This window comes from Ambystoma mexicanum, chromosome 4p, assembly GCF_040938575.1.
Source record: "Ambystoma mexicanum isolate Mex_15411 chromosome 4p, UKY_AmexF1_1, whole genome shotgun sequence".
In the NCBI taxonomy this organism is placed as follows: Eukaryota; Metazoa; Chordata; class Amphibia; order Caudata; family Ambystomatidae; genus Ambystoma; species Ambystoma mexicanum.
In genome coordinates this window covers 280,670,998-280,693,998 of record NC_090927.1, presented here as the reverse complement: position 1 = coordinate 280,693,998, position 23,001 = coordinate 280,670,998, and the positions used below count along the sequence as shown (strand labels likewise).

The 23,001-nt window shown below is 45.3% G+C and overlaps 1 protein-coding gene across 1 annotated transcript in view; it reads left to right on the top strand.

The window, feature by feature from the left end:
- The first annotated feature begins 11,314 nt into the window (after positions 1-11,314).
- LOC138453202 (adhesion G protein-coupled receptor F5-like) overlaps positions 11,315-23,001 on the top strand; it is a 1,258,340-nt gene continuing 1,246,653 nt past the window's right edge. The window contains exon 1 of the mRNA XM_069605829.1: positions 11,315-11,823. The gene's annotated coding sequence lies outside the window, so the exon portion shown is untranslated. The remainder of the gene's footprint in view (positions 11,824-23,001) is intronic.

Below are 23,001 nucleotides of genomic sequence, written 5' to 3'. Positions count from 1 at the left end.
ACCACTGTGATATTGTGTAGTGCCTTATGGTCACCCAGAGACCACTGTGATATTATGTAGTGCCTTATGGTCACCCAGAGACCACTGTGATATTATGTAGTGCCTTATGGTCGCCCAGTGACCACTGTGATATTGTGTAGTGCCTTATGGTCGCCCAGTGACCACTGTGATATTGTGTAGTGCCTTATGGTCACCCAGAGACCACTGTGATATTATGTAGTGCCTTATGGTCGCCCAGTGACCACTGTGATATTGTGTAGTGCCTTATGGTCGCCCAGTGACCACTGTGATATTGTGTAGTGCCTTATGGTCACCCAGAGACCACTGTGATATTATGTAGTGCCTTATGGTCGCCCAGTGACCACTGTGATATTGTGTAGTGCCTTATGGTCGCCCAGTGACCACTGTGATATTGTGTAGTGCCTTATGGTCACCCAGAGACCATTGTATTGTAAACCACTCACCCACCAAACTAAGTACCAGTCACGCACAATGTCCAGCCTACTTAGCTTCTACTGCATCATGGCTATTGCTACACTTCCTGCTACTAGCAAGCTAAGCAGCTACACAGAAACCCCACTCTACTCACATGCACCTCTATCACATATATCACCAGATATTATTACTAACACTCATGCCTACACTGACTCTAAACACCAAACTCTGTTAGAACCACTAGTTTACACTTCCAAGCCTAGCTCCACCCACGATAGAAATAGCAAACTACGCGCTAGACTTAACAAACTCCATGAGACACCTAGACGACTCCTCCTTCCTACAAAATCTGAAATGAAACATCAAATTGGCAATACAGGCTACGTTTCTAACCACACCCGAGCTTCAACGCTTACCCAAATATCTGTGCCCAAGACAAAATCCAGCGCGAAAAACACTCCTAATCCTACACATACCAAAGAGGAAACTAAGGAACATTCCTATAAAGGAGCACTTCTCAATGCCAGGTCACTAGTTGCACATGCCCTTGAGATAGCTGATCTAATCACTGAGAATAACCTGGACTTCATTGCTATAACTGAAACTTGGCTACACCAGGCAGCAGGCCCTTCACTCATGCTAGCCATACCTGACGGCTACACTATATGTAGACAAGACCGAGAGGGCACCCGCGGAGGCGGAATTGCCATTATCTCTAAATCAAGCCTCTCACTAAGACTAGCCCCTGCACTAACGCTACAATCCTGTGAAGCCCTCACTGCTAAACTCCTTATAAATAATAATCAATCCCTAACTATTCACCTAATCTATAGACCTCCAGGCCCACTTGGGACCTTCGAAGAGGATCTACACAAGTTACTAACCCTCAATGCTAAAACCACCTCTCAATTGCTGTTATTAGGGGATTTTAACTTAGTATTCAATGACAAAACAGATGTGCATGCCGCGACTATTTCCCAAGCTATTAACTCTCTAGGGTTCTCCCAAAAAGTCAATAACCCTACCCATACGAAAGGTAGAATATTAGACTGGGTCGCTGACTCTAACTGTACTACAGTCATCTCCTCTATCTCAGCTTTATCATGGTCTGACCACTCATTAGTGTCCTTTGACCTCCTAACCTCCCAACCATCCTCTACAGTCGTCCCCATGGCACCCTCATGCCCTACAAGAAACAAAAAGAATATGACAATAGATAATGTCATACCCGCTATTCTTCCAACCTTAAACGCCTTGCCTGACAATTTAGACCCCGGCACTTTAGTTCACGAGTATAACAAAATTATGACTGATACTCTGGACAAAATTGCCCCACTTAAAATGCGTACAAGTAAACCCAAAGCCCATCTAAATAAATGGTTCACGCCCGAACTCAAGGCTTTACGTCTCACCAAGAGAAAATATGAATCCAACTGGAAAATATGTGCAACTGCTGAGAACAAGGCTAACCTAATATCTATCTCCCGTCAATACAAAAACGCAGTCTGTCTGGCTAAGAAAAACTCATACAACGATCGCATCGCCAACTCCAAATCAAGCATGAAGGAACTCTTCTCCATCCTAAAGGAACTTGAGTCACCTATTGCCATACCAGACACCTGCACTAAAGATCAGACCTGGTGTTCTGACATCCAATATGCTCTAACTAATAAAATTACTACCCTCCAAAACAAAATTCAACTTAAAAAAGACTCGCTTAAACTCCCTACACTGTCACCACCTAAGGCGATCCACATGCCTCAACATACCAAATTCTCCTTCACCAAAACCTCCACACTCGAGATTGAAAAAATCATCCTCACCCTCAAACCATCCAACTGCAAAGGTGACATCTGCCCAGCACAGCTAATAAAAGACGCTGCCAGAGACCTATCACCATTTATCTCCAAACTTGTCAATGCATCCTTCTCCACAGGTATCATCCCAGCTAACCTAAAACAATCCTGGGTGCTCCCGTTGCTTAAAAAGCAAACTTTAGATCCTCTCATCCCCACCAATTACCGTCCAATCACCACAGTTCCGTTTCTGCTAAAGATCCTGGACAAAGTGGCCTATATACAGATTCAAAACTACCTTGAACTGCACAAACTACTAGGATCTAGACAATCTGGCTTCCGCCCACTACACGGAACGGAAACAGCCCTGATTGACTTAAAGGCCCAAATAGACGAACTGAGAGATCAGGGTAAGACAGCCCTCCTCCTCCTACTAGATCTCTCAGCTGCGTTTGATCTTGTGGACCACAAAGTCCTCTGCAAACACCTGGACGTTGCCGCTCACTTCTCCACCCAAGCCATCAGTTGGATAGAATCCTTTCTGAGTGAGAGAACTATGAGAGTCTTTTCCCCTTCGGCAGCAGCTGACCCTATACCCATTACTTGTGGTGTCCCTCAGGGATCCTGCGTCTCTCCGACCCTTTACAATATATTCACCAAACCTCTGTTCGATGATTTGGACAATCTCGGTATCACCTACACTAACTATGCAGATGATACACAGATTCTCTTCCCACTTTCTGGGGATCACAGTGAGGATGGGGAGTTGGTGAATAGAGTGTATCTCATCATTCAGGCATGGATGGCCACTCACGGTCTTTGCCTGAATGATGATAAGACAGAGTTGATCATTCTGGGCACACAAGCCAATATTAACAAATTGGGCCCAGATTACTCAGCCTTCAGCATAGACGGAAATGTCATTAAAGTCTCGAGGGAAGTAAAAACACTTGGTTTTTATCTCGACTCTACCCTGTCCTTCACTAAACAGGTAAACTCCTTAGCCTCCACCACTGCTTACACCTGTAAATTGATCAGAGCAGGCAAGCCTTTCCTGTCCAATACCAGCTGCCTAATCCTGGCTAGAGCCTTAATTCTTTCCCGACTTGATTACTGTAATGCCCTATACAGTAGCGCCAATAAAGCCACTACCCTAAGACTTCAAACTCTACAAAATAATGCTCTCAGAGCTGCATTAGGAATAAGAAAGAGGGAGCATATCTCCTCGACTAGGCGGCAACATAAATGGCTTTCTACTGAGAATAAAATCCAGCTAAAAATGATCTCATTAACCCATAAGGCCTTAAATAATGCTGCTCCTAGCTACTTGATGGACAAAATAAAAAGAAAAACTTCCAATAGACCCATGAGACTCGCCAACTCCAATTGTTTGGCAGTACCTAGATTCAGACTTGCCAAAATTGGTGGCGTTTGCTTCCCTGTGAAAGCTGCTAACCTGTGGAACGCCCTGCCACCTAACCTTAGAGCTGACCAACCCTTCCCCCATTTCAGAAGGAACCTTATCAAACACATTATCGCCAACAATGACTTAACACCCGAACACTCACAAGCGTAGTCCTACCTAATGCACCCCGACGCGACATCAACCTTTATGTTTATTACTGCTAATCATGTATATTGTTAACTGTACATTCATGTAAATACGGCAACTCTTTATCTGTACATTCTAGTAATTTGTGTAATATGGCGTAATATTGTAAATTCATTTATATAACATTGTAACATTGTAAGCTTCGCATATACTTGTTGCTGCGCCCGGTAACCTAAGGGTCTGGTGCGCAATATAAATAAATAAACAAACAAACAAACAAACAAACAAACAAACAAACATTGGCAATGCCAATAGTTTTGGCGTTTACTGCTATTATTTGCATTTAGAGGTACCATGGTGCAATGAGGAGAGTGCACATTTTTGAAGGTGGATGTGATAAGGGGCGTGTGCGTGGATGAGAATGAGAAGGAAGGAGGGGAGGAAGCAAGGGATGTACGGATTGGTGCCATTGTTGATGAGTACGAGGAAATATGAGCGAGAAAGGTTGCGAGTGAGAGGGTAAAAAATAAAGCAAGTGTGTGAGAGGAAGGATGAGAGAGGTAGAGTGGGGGTGAGGTGGGCAAGTGGAGATGTTTTACTGGTGTCTAAATCGTTGAGTTCTTTACTCGTGTCCTTGCAAACAACTACTTCCTGCAATTTGCTAACCCCAAATGTGTCCACTGATCTATGCAGCATTTAGCGTCCATTTAGTTGTTTTACTGGGATTTGAATATGCGGTCTGCAAGAGAAACGGTGGTATCTCACTCAGCGTTTTAACGGGGATGGCATGCAAGTTAAAAATCTATTTCTTCAACAGTTGTTCCGGCTGAGCCGTTTTACCGGGATTTAAACATCAAGCATTAGCAAAAGCAATATGACTGTGTTGGGCAATGCCGCAGGGCCGCCCAAGGCGAGGCAGAGTAAATGATGTTACCATCCGGCAGGCTAGGAGAGGGGCAGCTCCCGCCCCCACACCTGCTCCTCTCCCCCACAAGCCCAGAGACACGCAGTCTCTGTCACACAAAGCCGAGGAAGGTGTGAACAAGTGCCTCACCCTTCCTCCAAACAGCAAGGTGCTAAGCACCTTTGGAAAACCAACAGTCACGCAGGGCCCAGGTTCAAAGACCTGCCCCCTCCTCAGGGGGCCAGATATGTTAGCTATCCGGCCGGGGGCTAGCAAAAGCCCCCACTACTATACACATAAATAAGAGCAGAATGCTCTAAGAAAACACAATCTGTTTGTGGACCCTGAACGGGGACCCAAACTGACAGGAGGTTCGCTGTTCACTCAGCGTCTTCCAACACTTTGCTTCTTTAGCAGTCTTTAAAACGTTCACTGCTTACGCAGCGTCTTTTCTCCCCTCCTTTGAACATTGTACTGTTCAGAAACTTTAACTACAGGCGAGAGGTGAGAAACCGCGCTGAAACAGAAGACACCCCGGGGAATACGCGTGTAGAAGCTAGATCCAAGACTGGCACGAATGAGCGTGGAGGAAAAACAAACAAAATGCCCAGACGCAGGCGGCCGTGTCAATTTCAGCTTTACAGACCTAAAAACGCATGGGTCCCAAGCGAAAATCACGGGACCCTCCAGCACCATCCCAGAAACCGAAATCACCCCACTTGCTAGCAGCCATGGAGGCAGCAGAGCATTACGGCTGGGCCTGGGTAAGAGAAAATATGTACGGCTTACCAAAAGAAGGGGTCCCCATACCAACCAGTCAAGAGGACGAGACGACACCAGCAAAGAGAAGTAAGTCTACAGAAGGCATGGGAAAAGGTAACAAAAACCTGTCTAAATTATACGAGAACATGAGTGAGATGCAGCAATTATTTCTAGAAATTATGGGCAAACAGACACTTCCCACAGCCGAGTCCAGGCATGCAGACACCACCTTACCACTAGTACTGGACATCACAGCTACTATCACCCCACCAGTAACAGCTACAGCAGCACCAGTTCCAGCAACACCATTAACACAGGTTCCGACAGCACCAACATCAGCCGTCACAGTTTTAACTACGCCAACAACGACAGCTCCTGACACAACAGGTGATTTAAAAGCATGGTCAGTCCCCAATACAAATACCCCAGGAATGTCAGGAGTGAGCAACAACAACCCACCAGACACAGTAATGATTAGTAGTTCCCAATTAGAACAAAAACTTGAAGAATCTTTTCAAACAGAAATATTGAACAGATACAAAAGGTGTTTAGCATGGAACAGTGACATAACAATCAAAGAAGCCACATGGGCGAAAGAGTTTATCGAAATCTTTTCGCTGATAGAAGCCCAACGCAAAGGGAATGATGCTTTTAGGCATCCAAAAATGATAGCGGATAAAGCCATAGCCAGAAACGCCCAGGTAGAACAGAATTGGGACAACTTGCTACAGGCTTTCGCCATCTTGGCAACTATTTATGAAGAAAAATTCCCTGACAATGGCAGAAAATTATGGGCATACGTGGACAAAATCAGAGAAGTAAAAATCGCTCAGAAAGGAAAAACCTGGCTAGCATACGATATTAGATTCAGGAGAAGCATGTCAGAGAGGTCAGCCATAGAATGGGACGAGGTCCAGAATGACTTATACATGTTAAACGCAGAGCCTTCTTCAGAAGAAGAGACCGTGCAGAAAACCCCCAAAAATAGCAAAAACTCACAGGGCCCCAGACCCTACGACAATGAAAACCACAAAAAAGGGGAGCAGCCCTTTTGGAAGAACCAGCCCTGGGCGGCTAAATCTAATACCCACAGGCAAAACAAAAACCATTCTCAAAAAGCCAACATCCCTTGTAAGAACTTTGGAAAAAACCTGTGCACATGGGGAAAAGAATGCTGGTACAAACACACGTGCACAAACTGCAACAGTGACCACGCAGCAAGCAACTGCACCAGACTATCAGCCAAAAATACAAAAGAATAGCGTCAAATGCTCCCTGCCAACCCTACGTTTGGCACCGGGGTACACCCCCATCAATCCAGACAATTTTAGAGAGGCTCTCGTGAATTACCCAGACAGAGAAACCAGCGAAACAATCCGGCAGGGTTTCACCAAGGGTTTTGTCATCCCTTTCAAGGGCATCAGGTCTCAGAATGTTCCAAATAACCTGAAGTCAGCCAGGGACAACCCGCAAATGGAAAGCAAAATTAAGAAAGAATTATTAGGCAGGATTGCGGACCTTGGGACCACATGCCCCTCAAAGAGTACATAATATTGCCCCTAGGACTGGTCCCAAAAAGGAACCTGGGAAAATGAGGCTAATTCGTCACCTATCCTATCCTAAGGGCCAATCGCTAAAAGACGGCATTCCGCACACGGAATCCGCGGTATCATACACACACTTTCAAGAGGCGGTAAGACTCATACAAGAATGTGGCATGAATGCCCTGATGGCCAAACTAGACATTGAATCCGCTTTCAGATTACTGCCAGTTCACCCAGACTCCCAGCAATGGCTAGGTTTTACTTTTAAAAATAAATTCTATGTAGACAGATGCCTCCCCATGGGATGTGCAGTATCGTGCGCCCTATTCGAACAATTCAGCTCCTTTTTTCAATGGGCCTTCCAAAAACAGAGACCAGGGACCAAAATAGTCCACTACCTCGATGACTTCATGGTAATGGGGCCAGCAGATTCCAAAGAATGCAGAAGAACCCTGGCGAAGTTAGAAAGTATGGCCGCCCAGTGGGGCATCCTACTGGCGCCGGAAAAAACAACCAAAGCAGCCACCATCATAATTTTTCTGGGTATCGAAATAGACTTTGCAGGGGGCCTATGCAAAATTCCAAAGACAAAAATAGCAAACTCCTAGAGAAAATACAAAGCTAAACAACAAAAGACAAAGCACAGTAAAAGAAATTCAGTCATTAGCTGGAAGCCTCAACTTCGCAGCTAGAATTATCCCTCAGGGGAGGATATTTTCCAGAAGTCTGGAGCTAAAAATTAATTCTTACACCAAACCCCACCTGCACATCCGACTAGGCACAGAAGTGAAACAAGATCTGGAAATTTGGGCGAATTTCCTTGAAGATTTTAACGGGACATCACTTTGGCGTACGCCATTGAACACATCGACAAAAAGGGTCCTTTTCACCGATGCAGCTGGGAGCAGGGGGTTTGGAGTCATACTAGACTCAGAATGGGTGGCAGGACACTGGCCCATAACATGGCAATCTGCAGGGTGGGCTTACTTTACACATCTGGGGCAGGCAGCTAGCTAACACGGAACTCTTGGTCTGGTGCGATAACATGGCCGTGGTAGGCTCCATAAACAGAAGATCCACTAAATGACCTTTAGTGCTGAAAGTCCTACGAGCCATTACAGTGGTCAAACTACAAGAAAACATTGTGGTCAAAGCAAAACACATCGCTGGAGCAGACAATAATATTGCAGATGCTTTATCTCGCTTTCAGTGGCCAAGATTCCGGAAGCTAGCGCCGCACGCCCAGGAACAGATGACGCCAATACCAGCAGAATGCTGGGCAATAATGGGAACTCGAAAATAACGGCATCAACGCCAGCGCCAAAGAGCAATGGCCGGGGTGCTCAAAAAGAACCTGGCACCTCAAAAACGGGTGCCAACAAAATAACGGCATCAACGCCGGCACCAAAGAGCAATGGCCAGGGTGCTCAACAAAAAACAGACACCTCAAAAATGAGGGCCAACAAAAGAACGGCATCAACGCCAGCGCCAAAGAGCAATGGCCGGGATGTCCAACACGATACAGGCACCTTTAAAACGGGTGCCAATAACTCACTGCCCACAGAAAATACAAACCCTGGCTCAGGTTTCTTAATAGAGATGGCAGAGAAAGCACTTGCGATCACTACTGCAGCTCAGTACAGTAAGTGTTTGCAAACAGTATTTAGAACCACAGGTTTAAACCATGTCGAGTTAATAACGATTAAAGACATAGAAATATTCTTAAAATGGGCACATGAGCGGGGCTTTAAGAGAGAATGGGCAAAAAGACACCTAGTAACAATGTCATATTTCTCAAAATTACGGGGTGACTCAGATCCCACCCAGAACGCCCTCATTTCCTACGCTATGAAAGGATGGGCCAGAGTGAAAGGGCCCCAGGTAGACAACCGCCGCCCCCTTGATTTCTACAAACTGGTAAAAATAGCAGACCAGTTGGAAGCCATATGCTGGCACCCATATGAGATCGTACTATTCAAAACAGCATTTCTTCTGGCCTACTTCGGGGCTTTCCGGGTGGGAGAGCTCATCGCCTCCAGCACCAAGGCCACAAACGGTTTAGGCGTCATGGAGGTCAGGATCAGACAAGACAGCGTCAACATAGCAATCCAACAGTCGAAAACTGGGGCCAAAAGAACCATCAACATTTGTTGTATTGATGACCTAACAAACTGCCCAGTATGTATCACCAACCTTTATTACGCACAAAGGTCCAAGGTTGGGGGGAGGTTTTTAATTCATAGAGATGCCTCAGCACTAAGCCGCTACCAATTTAAAGGGGTGCTGATGAAAGCAATCAGCAACACAGGGTGGGACCGCAAGGACTTTAGCACCCACTCCTTCAGAATAGGTGCCGCCACCTCAGCGTGGCAAGGAGGCCTGGCACCACCACAGCTAAAAAACATAGGGGGATGGAAGTCAGATTGCTACAAAAGATACATCAGACCACAGCTAATATAGCCATCCCCGCTCTTTCTCTTCCTCTTTCCCCCCCTGCAGAACCAACAGGCGACGGGAAGACCTCGCTCAACTCAGCATGGATTGTCAGCCACTCATTCGTCTTCAGGACAGGACGATGGGCGGAAGAAACCAAAGAAGGTCCGCCTTTTAGAAATACCATTGCCTCATGGTGTGGTTACAGGGGCCTACGGTGGGCCGACATCCACGAAACACTAGCAGAGCTGGTCGCATACAGAGACCAGCCCGAATTTCTCATAATACACTTGGGGGGCAATGACCTGGTGAACTCAGGAAGGAGAAATCTATTTGAGGAAATCTGCTCCTCCTTGGCGGGCATTTCCCACAACTTGAGGGAAACAGAAATATATTTCTCGGCCATCCTTCCCAGAAAGAAATGGCAGGGGGCCCACTGTTACAAGTGCGTAGACATTGCTAGAAGAAAACTTAACAGGGGACTAGAGAAATTGGGCTTCATAAAACACCCGGCTATTACCCTGGGTGACCCGGATCTTTTTCACAAAGACAGCACCCATTTATCAATCCAAGGCATGGAACATTTCTTTTGGGAAATCTCGGCAACTCTTGCATCTAGAGGCTGTTATTAGGAGATACTTTCGGGGTACACGGCCAGCAGGTAACCTGCCCGTGTGTGGCCGCACGGGCCAGAGGGGGTAACCTCAGGACCTGGTGCCCAAAGTATGATATTATTATGATATGTGATTATTTGTTATCTGCATAACCATATCTGTACAATAAAATCCTACGGCCTTTTATTGCCAACACTTGACAAAATGTTGTGAGACAAATCATTTCCGGTGAGGGTCGGGGTCGGCCTACCATGATGCATGCCTATGGGTTCATCAGTTATGGGCAATACCGCAGGGTCGCCCAAGGCGAGGCAGAGTAAATGATGTTACCATCCAGCAGGCTAGGAGAGGGGCAGCTCCCGCCCCCACGCCTGCTCCTCTCCCCCACAAGCACAGAGACACGCAGTCTCTGTCACACAATGCTGAGGAAGGGTGAGGTGTGAACAAGCGCCACACCCTTCTTCCAAACTACAAGGTGCTAAGCACCTACGGAAAACCAACAGTCACGCAGGGCCCAGGTTCAAAGACCTGCCCCCTCCTCAGGGAGCCAGACATGTTGGCTTTCCGGCCGGGGGCTGGCACACAGCCCCCACTACCATACACATCAAAGACCCAGGGCTTCCCTGGGTCTTATAAATATGAGCAGCATGCTCTAAGAAAACACAATCTGTTTGTGGACCCTGAACGGGGACCCAAACTGACTGGAGGTCCGCTGTTCACTCAGTGACTTCCAACACTTTGCTTCTTTACCACAAAACCCTCCCACCCTACAAATAAGGGAGAAGAACAAAGGAAAAGAAGTACAGGGCACTGTACGGTGTCCACAACGAGTCGTGGGACATGAGAAGGCGGCAAGGGCAAGAGGAGGGTAACCTCAGGACTCAGTGCCCAAAAGTATGATATTATTATGATATGTGATTATTTGTTATCTGCATAACTATATCTGTACAATAAAATCCTACGGCCTTTTATTGCCAACACTTGACAAAATGTTGTGAGACAAATCATTTCGGGTCAGGGTCGGCCTACAGTGATGCATGCATATGAGTTCATCAGTTATGCAAACGTTGAAGCTATGCCTCGTTGTTGTGGTCGGGTTTAACAGAAACATCTTACCCTCGACATTTACAAATGCCAACGCCTGTTGCTTTTTACGCTTGTTCATACGATGCTTTATGCAGGATGCCAGACACATTCGGCCAGTGCCCAAGTTGTAAAGTCATTTACTTAATCACTAGATCAAACGCACGCACCTGTGTTCGCGTGCAGGAACCCATAGACCCACCGTGTGTTGTTATTTTCAAGCATGGCCAGCTTAAGCCCTGTCGCTTCCACCTAACATGCAGACACCTCTCCAGCACAATGGGAGAGACAGGGCAGGGGAGCTTTAGTGGAAGTGACATTTACTCATTCTCTGAGGCAACGCCGCCGTGAACGCAGAACAAGTTATTCCACCTGAGCGGGCGAGGAACGGGTAAGACCAGGCGCTTGCTCTTTGAGCAGACTCGCGGGTCCTCTCGGTGTGCAGCGGCATCAGGAAGTGCGCCTTCAAAAAAAAAGAGGCTCCCCGGCTTTCCAGGCGGCGCCGCGCGCGTGATGCTGAGCAGCCTTGGCACACACACCGCTCCCCCACGACGACCAGGAAACGCGCGCCACGACTTTAAGGGCTGCCCCACACCATGCACGTTTTGGACACCACATCCTCAACGTGAGAGCTGACCTATAGACCAGGAGGAGTTGGACGCTGAGGACAAAATATAGCAGCTGAGGAAGGACACGGCAGGTAAAATAACACAGCACGTGCACCACTTCCCGTGTGTAAATAGTTTTGCGAGCCTTAGTCAATGTTTAATCTGTGGTTTTAGACTCGTGGTGTTTTGATTTAAACGGCCATGATCTCACTTTACGTGTGTTTACTGAATGCTAGATTGTGTTATGTTAGTTTACTCTACGTGAGCTTTTTTGCGTTGGCGTACCTCTCAACTCACACGTGTTTGGCGGGTGTCCCCCGCCACTTAGGAAGCTAACTCACCCGTCAAGCGCCCTCCACGCCCATAGGAATCAATGGACTTTCACCCGCCAAATAAAACAATTGGGTGTTTTCACCCGCCTATGGGCCATGAAAGGTTGAGAGCTATGTGTTTGTGTATGGTCCATAATGTTATGCTGTGTCGTACTATATAGCATGTTATGTTATTGAGTTTTCTGTTATATTGAGTTCATTTATGCCACATTGTGCTATTACTTTATGGTATGTTGTGGTGTCATGATATTTTACTGTTAGCATATTCTGTTACGCTGTGTTCATGTATGTCACATGTTATGTACGGCATGTGGTAATCAAGGGCTTTTCATGTATAGATATTGTAAATGGATAAAGCATTTTTTGTTTTAACATTGCATATATTATTCATTGATCTACATTTGTAATAATAAGCACTTGGTTGGAGTATGAAGACGTCCATACAAAGAAATGCCAATTAGAAAGAGATTTTATGTTATGTTATTGGGTCGTATATACAGTGACTTTTGCCCTTTTCGTTACCTGATGATGTCTTTAGGATGAGCTTTGAAACGGCATAAATGTAGTCCGTGCCCCAGCCTATGCAATTTACATCATACAAAGATGCAATAGGATTGCGGTAGAACTATATTTGAGTTGTTGCTCAGTTCCTGAATTCACATTAAAATAAACACCTGCTTAAATCTCGACATTTCCACTTTAGTACTTGTGTGATCCTGATATGATATGGCATTTATAACGCGCCTATACACAAGTGTTTCAAGGCGCAACAAGACAAGGGAGGGGAACAAAGGGAAGACAGCAAAAACAATCTTAGTTGGCCAGGTGACATTGAGATCGCGCAAGTGCAGGAGAGAGGGCAAGGGGAAAGTGTGAGGGGGAAGTGGGAGGGGAAGTGCAGAACATAGGATAAACATTAAATAAATAAATAAATAAGAGCAATAAGAAAGTGCGGCCAGCTGGTGGCAGGTGCAAAGGTAAGTGCAGACATAAGGTGGCTGTAGGGATACGAAAACAGCCCCAGAGTGCGAGGGCTGCCAAGGGGGCAGTGCAGGTGTGCAAATGGCGGGGAGGGCACCTGGATCCGAGACAGAGGGTAGCCAGGTGACCAGTGCAGTTTCAGCCAGGTGTTCAGCAGGGGAGAGGAGGAGAGAAAGCAGAAGCAAAGTGGAATGTCTTGAGGTGCTTCCGGAACCGGAGATGGTTCTCCTTAATTTTCAGAGAGGCTGTTCCAGACAGAGGTGCCAGCCGAAGAAAGAGATCTTCCACCAACCCGTTGCTTGGAGTAGCGACTAACCCTGAGGGAGTTGGAGGCAGATGAGCGGAGAGCTAGAGAAGGGAGATACTTTGGAAGAGAAAGTTGGAGGTAGTGTGGTCCCAGGCCTCAGAAGGCTTTGTGGACAATTCAGAGGGTTTTGAACTTAATCCTCGCAGCCACTAGGAGCCAGTGCAGTCATTTCTGTCCTGGAGAGATACGATCCCTGGGTTTGAGGTCAAAGACAAGTCTTGCAGTCCTGTTTTGGATGAGTTGCAGAGGGCGGAGTGTAGAGGCAGGCAGATTTAGAAAGAATCTGTTGCAGTAGTCCAGCCTAGAGAAAAGCAGAGCTCTGGCGACAGTGAGCTTCTGGGGGAAGGAGAGGAAAGGAAGAATACGTCTAAGGAGGTGCAGCTGGTAGTGTGACTTCTTAGAGACTTCAGAGATGTGAGGAGGGAAGGAGAGTGTGGAGTCGAAGATGACCTCAAGGTTTTTAGCCTTGCAGGTGGGAGCAGGAAGAGGGCCAAGAGAGGCCGGCCGGAGAGTGACAGGAAAGGAGGGAGCGGGTGTGCCGATGAGAAGAATCTCAGTCTTACTGGCATTAAGGCAGAGGTCATTGGGGGCACACCACTCCTGGATAGCAGACAGACAATTAGAGATGAGAGATGGAGAAGAGGTGGCTGAAGGAAGCCAGAAAAGTGTCATCCGCATAGCACTGAAAGTTGGGGTAGAGAGTGGCAATGCGGTGGGCAAGAAGTGCCAGGTATTGGGTGAACAGCCAAGGAGACAGGTTAGACCCCTGGGGAACACCACAGGTAGAGATAGAGAAAGAGAAGAGGAAGGACCCAAGTTGTACCTTTGATGGTCGATCGGAAAGGAAAGAGGTCAGCCAAGACAGGTCCTGATCGGTGATACCCAAGTTGTCACGGAGACGGTTGAGCAGAATGACATGGTTGACCGTGTCAAAGGCAGAAGAGAGATCAAGTAAAATGAGGACACGGGGTATTGGAATCAAGGTTGGAGAGCAGTTCTTCACGGATGTTCAGGAGAGCAGTTTCCATGCTTCTGGTATCTCTGAAGCCAGACTGATGGTCATGAAGACAACCAACAGATTCAGTGTGAAGATTAAGCGGGAAGATGGCCAGCTTTTCCAGGAGTTTGCCCAGGAAAGGGGTGATGGAGATTGGGCAATAGTTAGCCAGGCAGGACGGTTCAGCAGAGGGTTTCTTAAGAAGAGTGTGCACAAGGGAGTGCTTCAGGGGGGAAGGGAAGATGCCGGTGAAGAAGGAGTGGTTGCAGAAGTCGGCTAGAGCAGGAGCCAGGGTGTCAATGTGGTCCTTGATGGATTTGGAGGAGCAGGGGTGAACCTGTTTTGACGAGACTTTCATCGATCAGACCTGTCTAGAAGCCTCGTCTGGGGAGAACAGGGGAAAGGAAGAGAAGGAGGGAGGAGAGGTGGCCGAAGTAGGGCCAGAGGAAGAGCAGGGAGTAGGGGGAGGAGAGGAAGAGAGGACAGGATATCCTGAGTTTCCTGGGAACGTTACTTCATGTCCCTGTACATCTTTTCTGCTGCAGGCATGGATCGCTCTTTAAATAACTGGATGTGAAAATGCCTGAGCATTCATGCAACGGTGCACCTGTCACTTACAGAATATTCTGTTTATATATCCTATTAACTTACAACAATAGTTTAAGATCCTTACCATAAAACATATATGCCGACAGGCTGCATATTTAAGGGGGATTATCAACCAAATTCTGTTTTTTCTTTGCATTCTGGAATTAGAAGAGCCATTTTTTTCATGATGAATCAAAGACTCTAAGTCCCAGGATGCAAAGAAAAAAGAACTAGCTCAGGTCCACCCGAAAGACACTGGGCATATTGGTATGTATGATAAAAATGTCCAATGACAGAAAGACCATCAGTGTAATGACATCATCTTATAATCGCGTTATGGTCCTCATTAGGAGTACGGGGGTTTGGGAAAAACTGTGGTAATGCAGTGTTAACTGCATTACCACACCGCCATACTACAACTTTGGAAGTAAGGTGGAGGATTTTCCTCCAGCAAAAGGCTGGAAGTAAATCCGCCACCTTACGGATATGGGTGGCTTAAGGATATGAGTGGTTTGACCTAAAAAACATGACCTACTACCGATTTGACTGAATTTCTTTTGTCAATTCTTTTTTACCTACTGCAGAGGGAGACCCCCGCAGCCTCCCCAATGCGGGGGGAGAGCCCCGCACCTCTCCAACTTCCCCCCACCTCAACCTATTCCCTTACCCCACCCCACAACTATTTTTTTATTAAAATATACTATTTGACCTACTGAATTTCGACTAAAAATATGCGGTCAAATCGCAGTAGTTTAAGTTGGCATTAGGTCAACTATGCCAATACCCCCCTTATTGCCCAAAAAAAGGCAAAATTGACAGAATTACATTGGAGTCCTATGGACTCCTAAAAATGTGAATTTGCACTGCCTAGCACCACTTCCTGGTAAATATACGGTTCCAAGTGGTGGTAGCAATAATTCCATTTGGTGCTATTTCACCGAAATACAGCCAAATTTGTAATGAGGCCCAATATTATTTTTAAAAAATGCATGGAAGGGGGCACCCTGATGTTACAAACATTTATTAACTCAATAGTGATCTTCAAATGAATTTCATCGGCTCCTGGCTAAGATACCCCTGGCTAAGGGAATATAGAAACATCAAAAGGAAAAGGTGTTCCATGATATTAATCAAGGAAATGCCAAGGCACTCTTGTGGGAAAAATCCCATATATTTTCATACAATCATATGCAAATCGTTAAGAAAAACGTCAGAAAATCGTCATTAAAACAAGTAAGGAAGGAAACACCATTTAAGACATTTTAAGAATTTAAATTGGGTTTTTATAGATATATAATGAAAAAGCAAAAATTGATTTATAAATACAAACATTCAATATAATTGGGGTTCCTGTTCTCACTCTCTTCCTGCAATTAAAGTAATACATTTGAATAGACCCTCAATCTTAATAAAGATAGAACTGCAAATCGCACTAGTACTGAACATCCTTGTGTCATAGTCGTTTATTGAACACAACAATTTCAGTAATCGCTGCCACTGATGATGAGCCTCAAGTATCACTGAACTATTGAAGATAATAAGAACAAATTGTGTTAATCTGGCTAGATATTCAATCTCTAATTGAATCATAATTATGTATAATGATGCATGTCTCAGTACGACTTAATTGAAAAGCTTACTCACTGTTGTTTGTTCCCACTGTATCTCAAATGATGGAAACTGAAAATAAGTTGAGGTGTTCAATCATTCTGGAATGTTAGCAACTACAATAGGTGTGGTAAATATAATTGTTAAAATTGTATAGATCAACTTACTTGTGTTTAGAGTAGAGCAACCTCTGGAGGTTTCCTCTACTGTTCTGGCCATGACACGAGCCATGGTCCTGAAAGAGGCCAGGGGTTGTATGTTAGATAAATGTCCTAACTCAACGGAATCTATATTTTCTGGAACTACCTGATTGATCCTTACCTCGCTAATGGGCTATGGAAATACGTGCATGGGACGGAAAGCAGCTATCAAGCGGCCTCCCGTCCCGAACCTGTCTTTCACTATGTGAGTAAAATCATGTGATCTGCATGCACCTCACACGTCGCTGAGATTACGTGATATGGTTTCAACAAATAGTATACCTGTGGCCAGAACTCGGTGGCCATCTTCAAATGGCAAAATATATATGAAATTGAGTAAGACTTGACACTCTCATGTACCTAACATAATATAACGATATATAAAATTCCAATGATACTAATGTATGTGATTAATTATGTTCTGCGCTCTATTGGATCCTGTTAGTATGTATATGTATGATAGCAATAGATGGAATGATTTAGATTTAAAAAATATGTGGATCATTAAGTATAACTAAAAACTGCATAGTGTTTCTTGACCTATGAATGCATCACAACTGCCTCGGACTAAGATAAGTTTGCATTCTTAGTCACCATACTCACATACTATCATGGGGGATGCATGCGATCATTTCTCTCTTAAATTAGGCAGCCTCTTTGAAGTGATTTAAATGACACTGGATTAGATAATACTTCAGGGTACCCGGTCTATATTCTTATTGTCTGGTACGCATGGTCATAATGATTATTTTACATGAACTTGAACGCATTGTACACTTCAAATAATCTAAATAATTGTTACACCATTCCGGCGCTGGTCTCTTTGGCAATGCCGACGGTTATGTGGCACGATACGGACTAGTACATCCAAGATGGCTGCTGATTTCTTTGACGGTGCTGCAGACAGCGGTACAGACTCTGCATGTTCCCAGGAGACGTTACTTGCCAGTCACGTGATTCCATATATTGACGGAAGAACTGCAATCCGATGCGTCGCTACTGTTGAAGCCGGCGCTCCGTAAGTTCGCTACTAGGTTTTAGGGTTGCGCTCACTTATGTATGTTCTAACTACTTTCTAACCTTTCTCCTCTTAATCGTCCTTCTCCCAGACTTTTTCAGCGGCTCTCTTCCTTTCTCGAGATCTAAAATCAGCTCCCGTATTGGACGCCGTTCTTTCCTGGCAATTCATATACTTCCATTTTCCACTCCGAATATCACCTTGTTCCTGCTTTCCAATCCAAAGTGAGTCGGTTCCTCCTGCCCTCAAGTCCTCTATAATTTTCCCCAGTTACGTCTGCAGAAAGTAATTCTCTCTCTATCCTTAGAGTGATTATTCTACTAACATTCCGCGAACTAGGTGTTGTACCTCCAGTATTCTGGTTCCGCATTAGCCCTTCAGTTACTTCCGGCAGGATCGGCCAGTAAGTGTGAGACTCCCGTTCTATCCTATTCTACCTTTCTTTCCTCTCACAGCAGTATACTTACCTGTTCTGTCTCTGTCCGTAGAGAATCCAATACAGCCACAAGATTTCCACTATCCAGAAGAGTGCTACCTACCTCAAAACGGTGTCCAGTCAATTGGTCGACAGCAAACTGGTCGACTGCAATTTGGTCGACACCATTTGGTCGAATGCCAAATGGTTGAATTTTTTTTTTTTTTTATATATGTGTTTTGTGGGTTTTCGTGTGGGGAAAAAAAAAAAGAAAAAAAAGGGGGTTGGGGGGGACCCCCCCCAAAAAAACCAAAAAAGGGGTAAAAAAAAAAAAAAAATTTGACCATTTGGCATTCGACCAAATGGTGTCGACCAGTTGTCCTGTCGACCAAATGTTTTCGACCAATTGACTGGGAACCCTCAAAACCTCTTCCAGACGTCCTGTAAGCTGCATCTACACAGGGTTTTCTTCCCCCCGAGGGTTTCACTGGGGGTCGTGCTCCTTCCCTCATTGGTTTTGTTGTTATTTCCAGTGAGGGGAGGGCAGGGCAGTCCGGGAGATCTTCATTTCAGCATTTGTCTCCTCCATGGGAAGTAGCTGTCTGATCAGGTTAGTGAATCCTTATTGATACCAATTGTCAGAGATAACAATAATACAGTGTGAAAGTGAATTTCAAGGTTCAGATTTGACAAAAGTGATCTTCTTAGTAAAGGTGCCTTTGGGCCAGGCGTGCAATATAAATAAAGAAATACAAATGCAAATACAAAGGGTTGATTCTAACTTAGTCAAAGCATTCATAGACTAGACGAGACACTCAAGTGGTTTCTAGGAATATACTTGTCTACTATAGCTTTGAAGAAGCCTCGTTGCTTTTAGTTTATGACATCAGGGCCCAGACATGATTAATTTTGTCAGGTGTGCTGTATAAATAAATCAAATCAAATCAAATACTTGGCAACAACATACTACACCAATGCACATTTCTTTCCTTTACATGGCATGTATTCACCTCGAATACAAAATGAAGACATGTTGGGAAGAAGCTGGTGCCCTCCTTCATTCCCAAGCTTCCCAAGCACTTTAGAATTAGGCAAGTCTTCATTTAACTATTTCTAAGCACTACAAGAGTCCAGGGGGGAGGGTGGCCACTAAATGGAGGTAGTTAATATTTAAATATACAGTGTAAATAGCCATTAGGTGAATACACTTGTAAATGTTATTCTATGTAGTTTTACAATCTCAAAGCATAGGAAAGAGCAGAATGCAACGTGTGCTAAAAATAGACTACAACATTGCCTGGTGTTCGCTAGCTCTGGCAGAGCACACAAAGTGGCTGTGCAGATGTTTCCTGTCCATCAAAAGCCCATGCAGACTAAGAATAGGGGAGTGTACATGCTCAAGTACACAATGCAACATTATGTGAAAATAAGGTTTTATGGGGAATTACTGGACCAGATAAAATATGAGAATATTGAGCGAAGTGTTGAGAGTATGGTTGGAAGGTCTGTTAATATATATAAATGTTTATAATATAGCAAAATGATGATAAACTGGAGCTACAATGTATTTTTGCATAGGCAGCAGTATGCAAAGTAGTTTGTCCTAAATGGAAACCCGGCCATGCAGGAAGGAGGACTGCAGCACCCCTTGTAAGGGAAGAAGGACCGTCTTGGATGAGCCATGCTGGTGTCCAGTGACCAAGTCAAACAGTATATAAGGCTCCTGCTTGGCACCAGTCTGCAGGAGCTGGGAACGGTGAGGGACAGAATGCCGTTCGGGGAGCAGAGTTCTTTGCCCCCCATTCTCATGTCTGTACAGATTAAATTTGTTATCCTTGCAAGATAAAAACTCTTGGCCCTAATTCCCTAGAGGGGTGAATTTTAATCTGGCGTGAGCGTGCTTAGGGGTCCCGTATAATTAAAGGGTTACACTTGTAAGATGGGCTACCTTTCACATGTAATATCCCATATATTTGTTTTCAGTTTCAATCAACAAGTAACCATACTTTGATTCATGTTCACATTCAGGTCAAATGAGTAGTGATGCAATTGAGACACTCATCAGTGAATGGACTGGTGAAGTGGCCACAGAGCGTGGTATTCCGGCTGTTGCATCCCACAAGAGATATGAGTTTCCATATGATAGAGAAGTTGTGATTAAAAGACGTTTATATTGGCGTGAACTTCGCCATTTGAAGAGAACCTCCTCATCACGGACAGAATATACCACTCATAGTAACCAAAAATAGGTAAAGGGGAAGGTGTAAGCGACACCGTTTTGAGAAAATTAACCTAAGGTGGTAAGGTCTGATTGCAACCATCCAAAAGGGCAATAGCAGAGTCATATGGAAAGTATTAAACGAAGCGATAGCCTGACCCAGCCATTGAACACCATTGATGAACAGACATGTGTAGGATATAGTTTTACAAAGGTAGCGGGCGCCCCTCTCTCGCAAGAACAGACATGATAACCTGTTCAGTGGTTATTAACCACTTGAGAGTTCGCAGCCACTGCTTTTACTCACTGTTCCTTTCACAGATGGGAAATATCCATTTGCATATCAGTCTTTGTCCTGCCCAGGGGCAGTCCAGCACCGAAATACAATGGCAACTCCAATCTGAACGAGAGTACCACCAGCAACCCCATACATGTGTTTCACCCTTGTTGGGGATCATCAGTGAGGTGAAGCTGATGCCTCTCTAAGCACAGTGAGAGGGAGACCACGTCTGGTTGCCCCCAGGAGACCTAGGGTTACCAATCCCCAGGTTCCTTAAAAAATAGTTTTACAAAGGTAGCGGGCGCCCCTCTCTCGCAAGAACAGACATGATAACCTGTTCAGTGGTTATTAACCACTTGAGAGTTCGCAGCCACTGCTTTTACTCACTGTGCCTTTCACAGATGGGAAATATCCATTTGCATATCAGTCTTTGTCCTGCCCGGGGGCAGTCCAGCACCGAAATACAATGGCAACTCCAATCTGAACGAGAGTACCACCAGCAACCCCATACACGTGTTTCACCCTTGTTGGGGATCATCAGTGAGGTGAAGCTGATGCCTCTCTAAGCACAGTGAGAGGGAGACCACGTCTGGTTGCCCCCAGGAGACCTAGGGTTACCAATCCCCAGGTTCCTTAAAAAATAGTTTTACAAAGGTAGCGGGCGCCCCTCTCTCGCAAGAACAGACATGATAACCTGTTCAGTGGTTATTAACCACTTGAGAGTTCGCAGCCACTGCTTTTACTCACTGTGCCTTTCACAGATGGGAAATATCCATTTGCATATCAGTCTTTGTCCTGCCCAGGGGCAGTCCAGCACCGAAATACAATGGCAACTCCAATCTGAACGAGAGTACCACCAGCAACCCCATACACGTGTTTCACCCTTGTTGGGGATCATCAGTGAGGTGAAGCTGATGCCTCTCTAAGCACAGTGAGAGGGAGACCACGTCTGGTTGCCCCCAGGAGACCTAGGGTTACCAATCCCCAGGTTCCTTAAAAAATAGTTTTACAAAGGTAGCGGGCGCCCCTCTCTCGCAAGAACAGACATGATAACCTGTTCAGTGGTTATTAACCACTTGAGAGTTCGCAGCCACTGCTTTTACTCACTGTGCCTTTCACAGATGGGAAATATCCATTTGCATATCAGTCTTTGTCCTGCCCAGGGGCAGTCCAGCACCGAAATACAATGGCAACTCCAATCTGAACGAGAGTACCACCAGCAACCCCATACACGTGTTTCACCCTTGTTGGGGATCATCAGTGAGGTGAAGCTGATGCCTCTCTAAGCACAGTGAGAGGGAGACCACGTCTGGTTGCCCCCAGGAGACCTAGGGTTACCAATCCCCAGGTTCCTTAAAAAATAGTTTTACAAAGGTAGCGGGCGCCCCTCTCTCGCAAGAACAGACATGATAACCTGTTCAGTGGTTATTAGCCACTTGAGAGTTCGCAGCCACTGCTTTTACTCACTGTGCCTTTCACAGATGGGAAATATCCATTTGCATATCAGTCTTTGTCCTGTGTAGGATATATCTCTGCTAATATGTACGATGACCAGATTGTGGATAAAGTTGCCTGTACAACAGGAGCCTGGCCTCTGACATTTAGTAGACATGATATAATCAATATTATAGGAAAGCTTAACAATTCCAGAGCCACTGGCCCTAATGGCTTTGCCTCAGTTGTAGTAAAGTACTACCCCTTAAGTTGGTTGTTGGTCCTGATGACATTATATAAGAAGGTGTGTATAGAAAAAAGGATACCTTAGTCCTGGACTACCTCCTACTTGATTCCCGTGCATAAAGCTGGTTCCAGAACCATGCCTGGCAACTATAGAATCTTGTCTTTACTCGACACTACCAGTAAGATATTCTCAGCAATAGTTCTCCACCATCTGCAGAGCTGGACAGATGAGACTAGAATACTCCATCCCTTTCAGTCTGGATTTTGTGCCGGGTCGAGCACCATTTATAACATCAGAATATTGGATGCTATCGTGACTAGGGCCAAACAACACAGTAATCCTTCAGCATATGGCACCTATGTCGATTTAAGTTCTGCGTTCAACAGAGTGAACCGCAATAACTTGTGGGAAATCCTGTGGTTGCCCAAAAAGGCTACTTGATATTCTGATCAAGTTGCATCAAAATAACACAGCTCGAGTTTGTCTCGATAATAATGGAAGATTAACAGGCTTAATAAAAATCAACAAGGGAGTCAAACATGGTTGTCTATTAGCGGCTCTCCTTTTCAATTTGTACACCGCCGATTTACAACTGAATATGGCATGACCATCAATCTTACAAAGACCAAGACCACGCTTGTAACA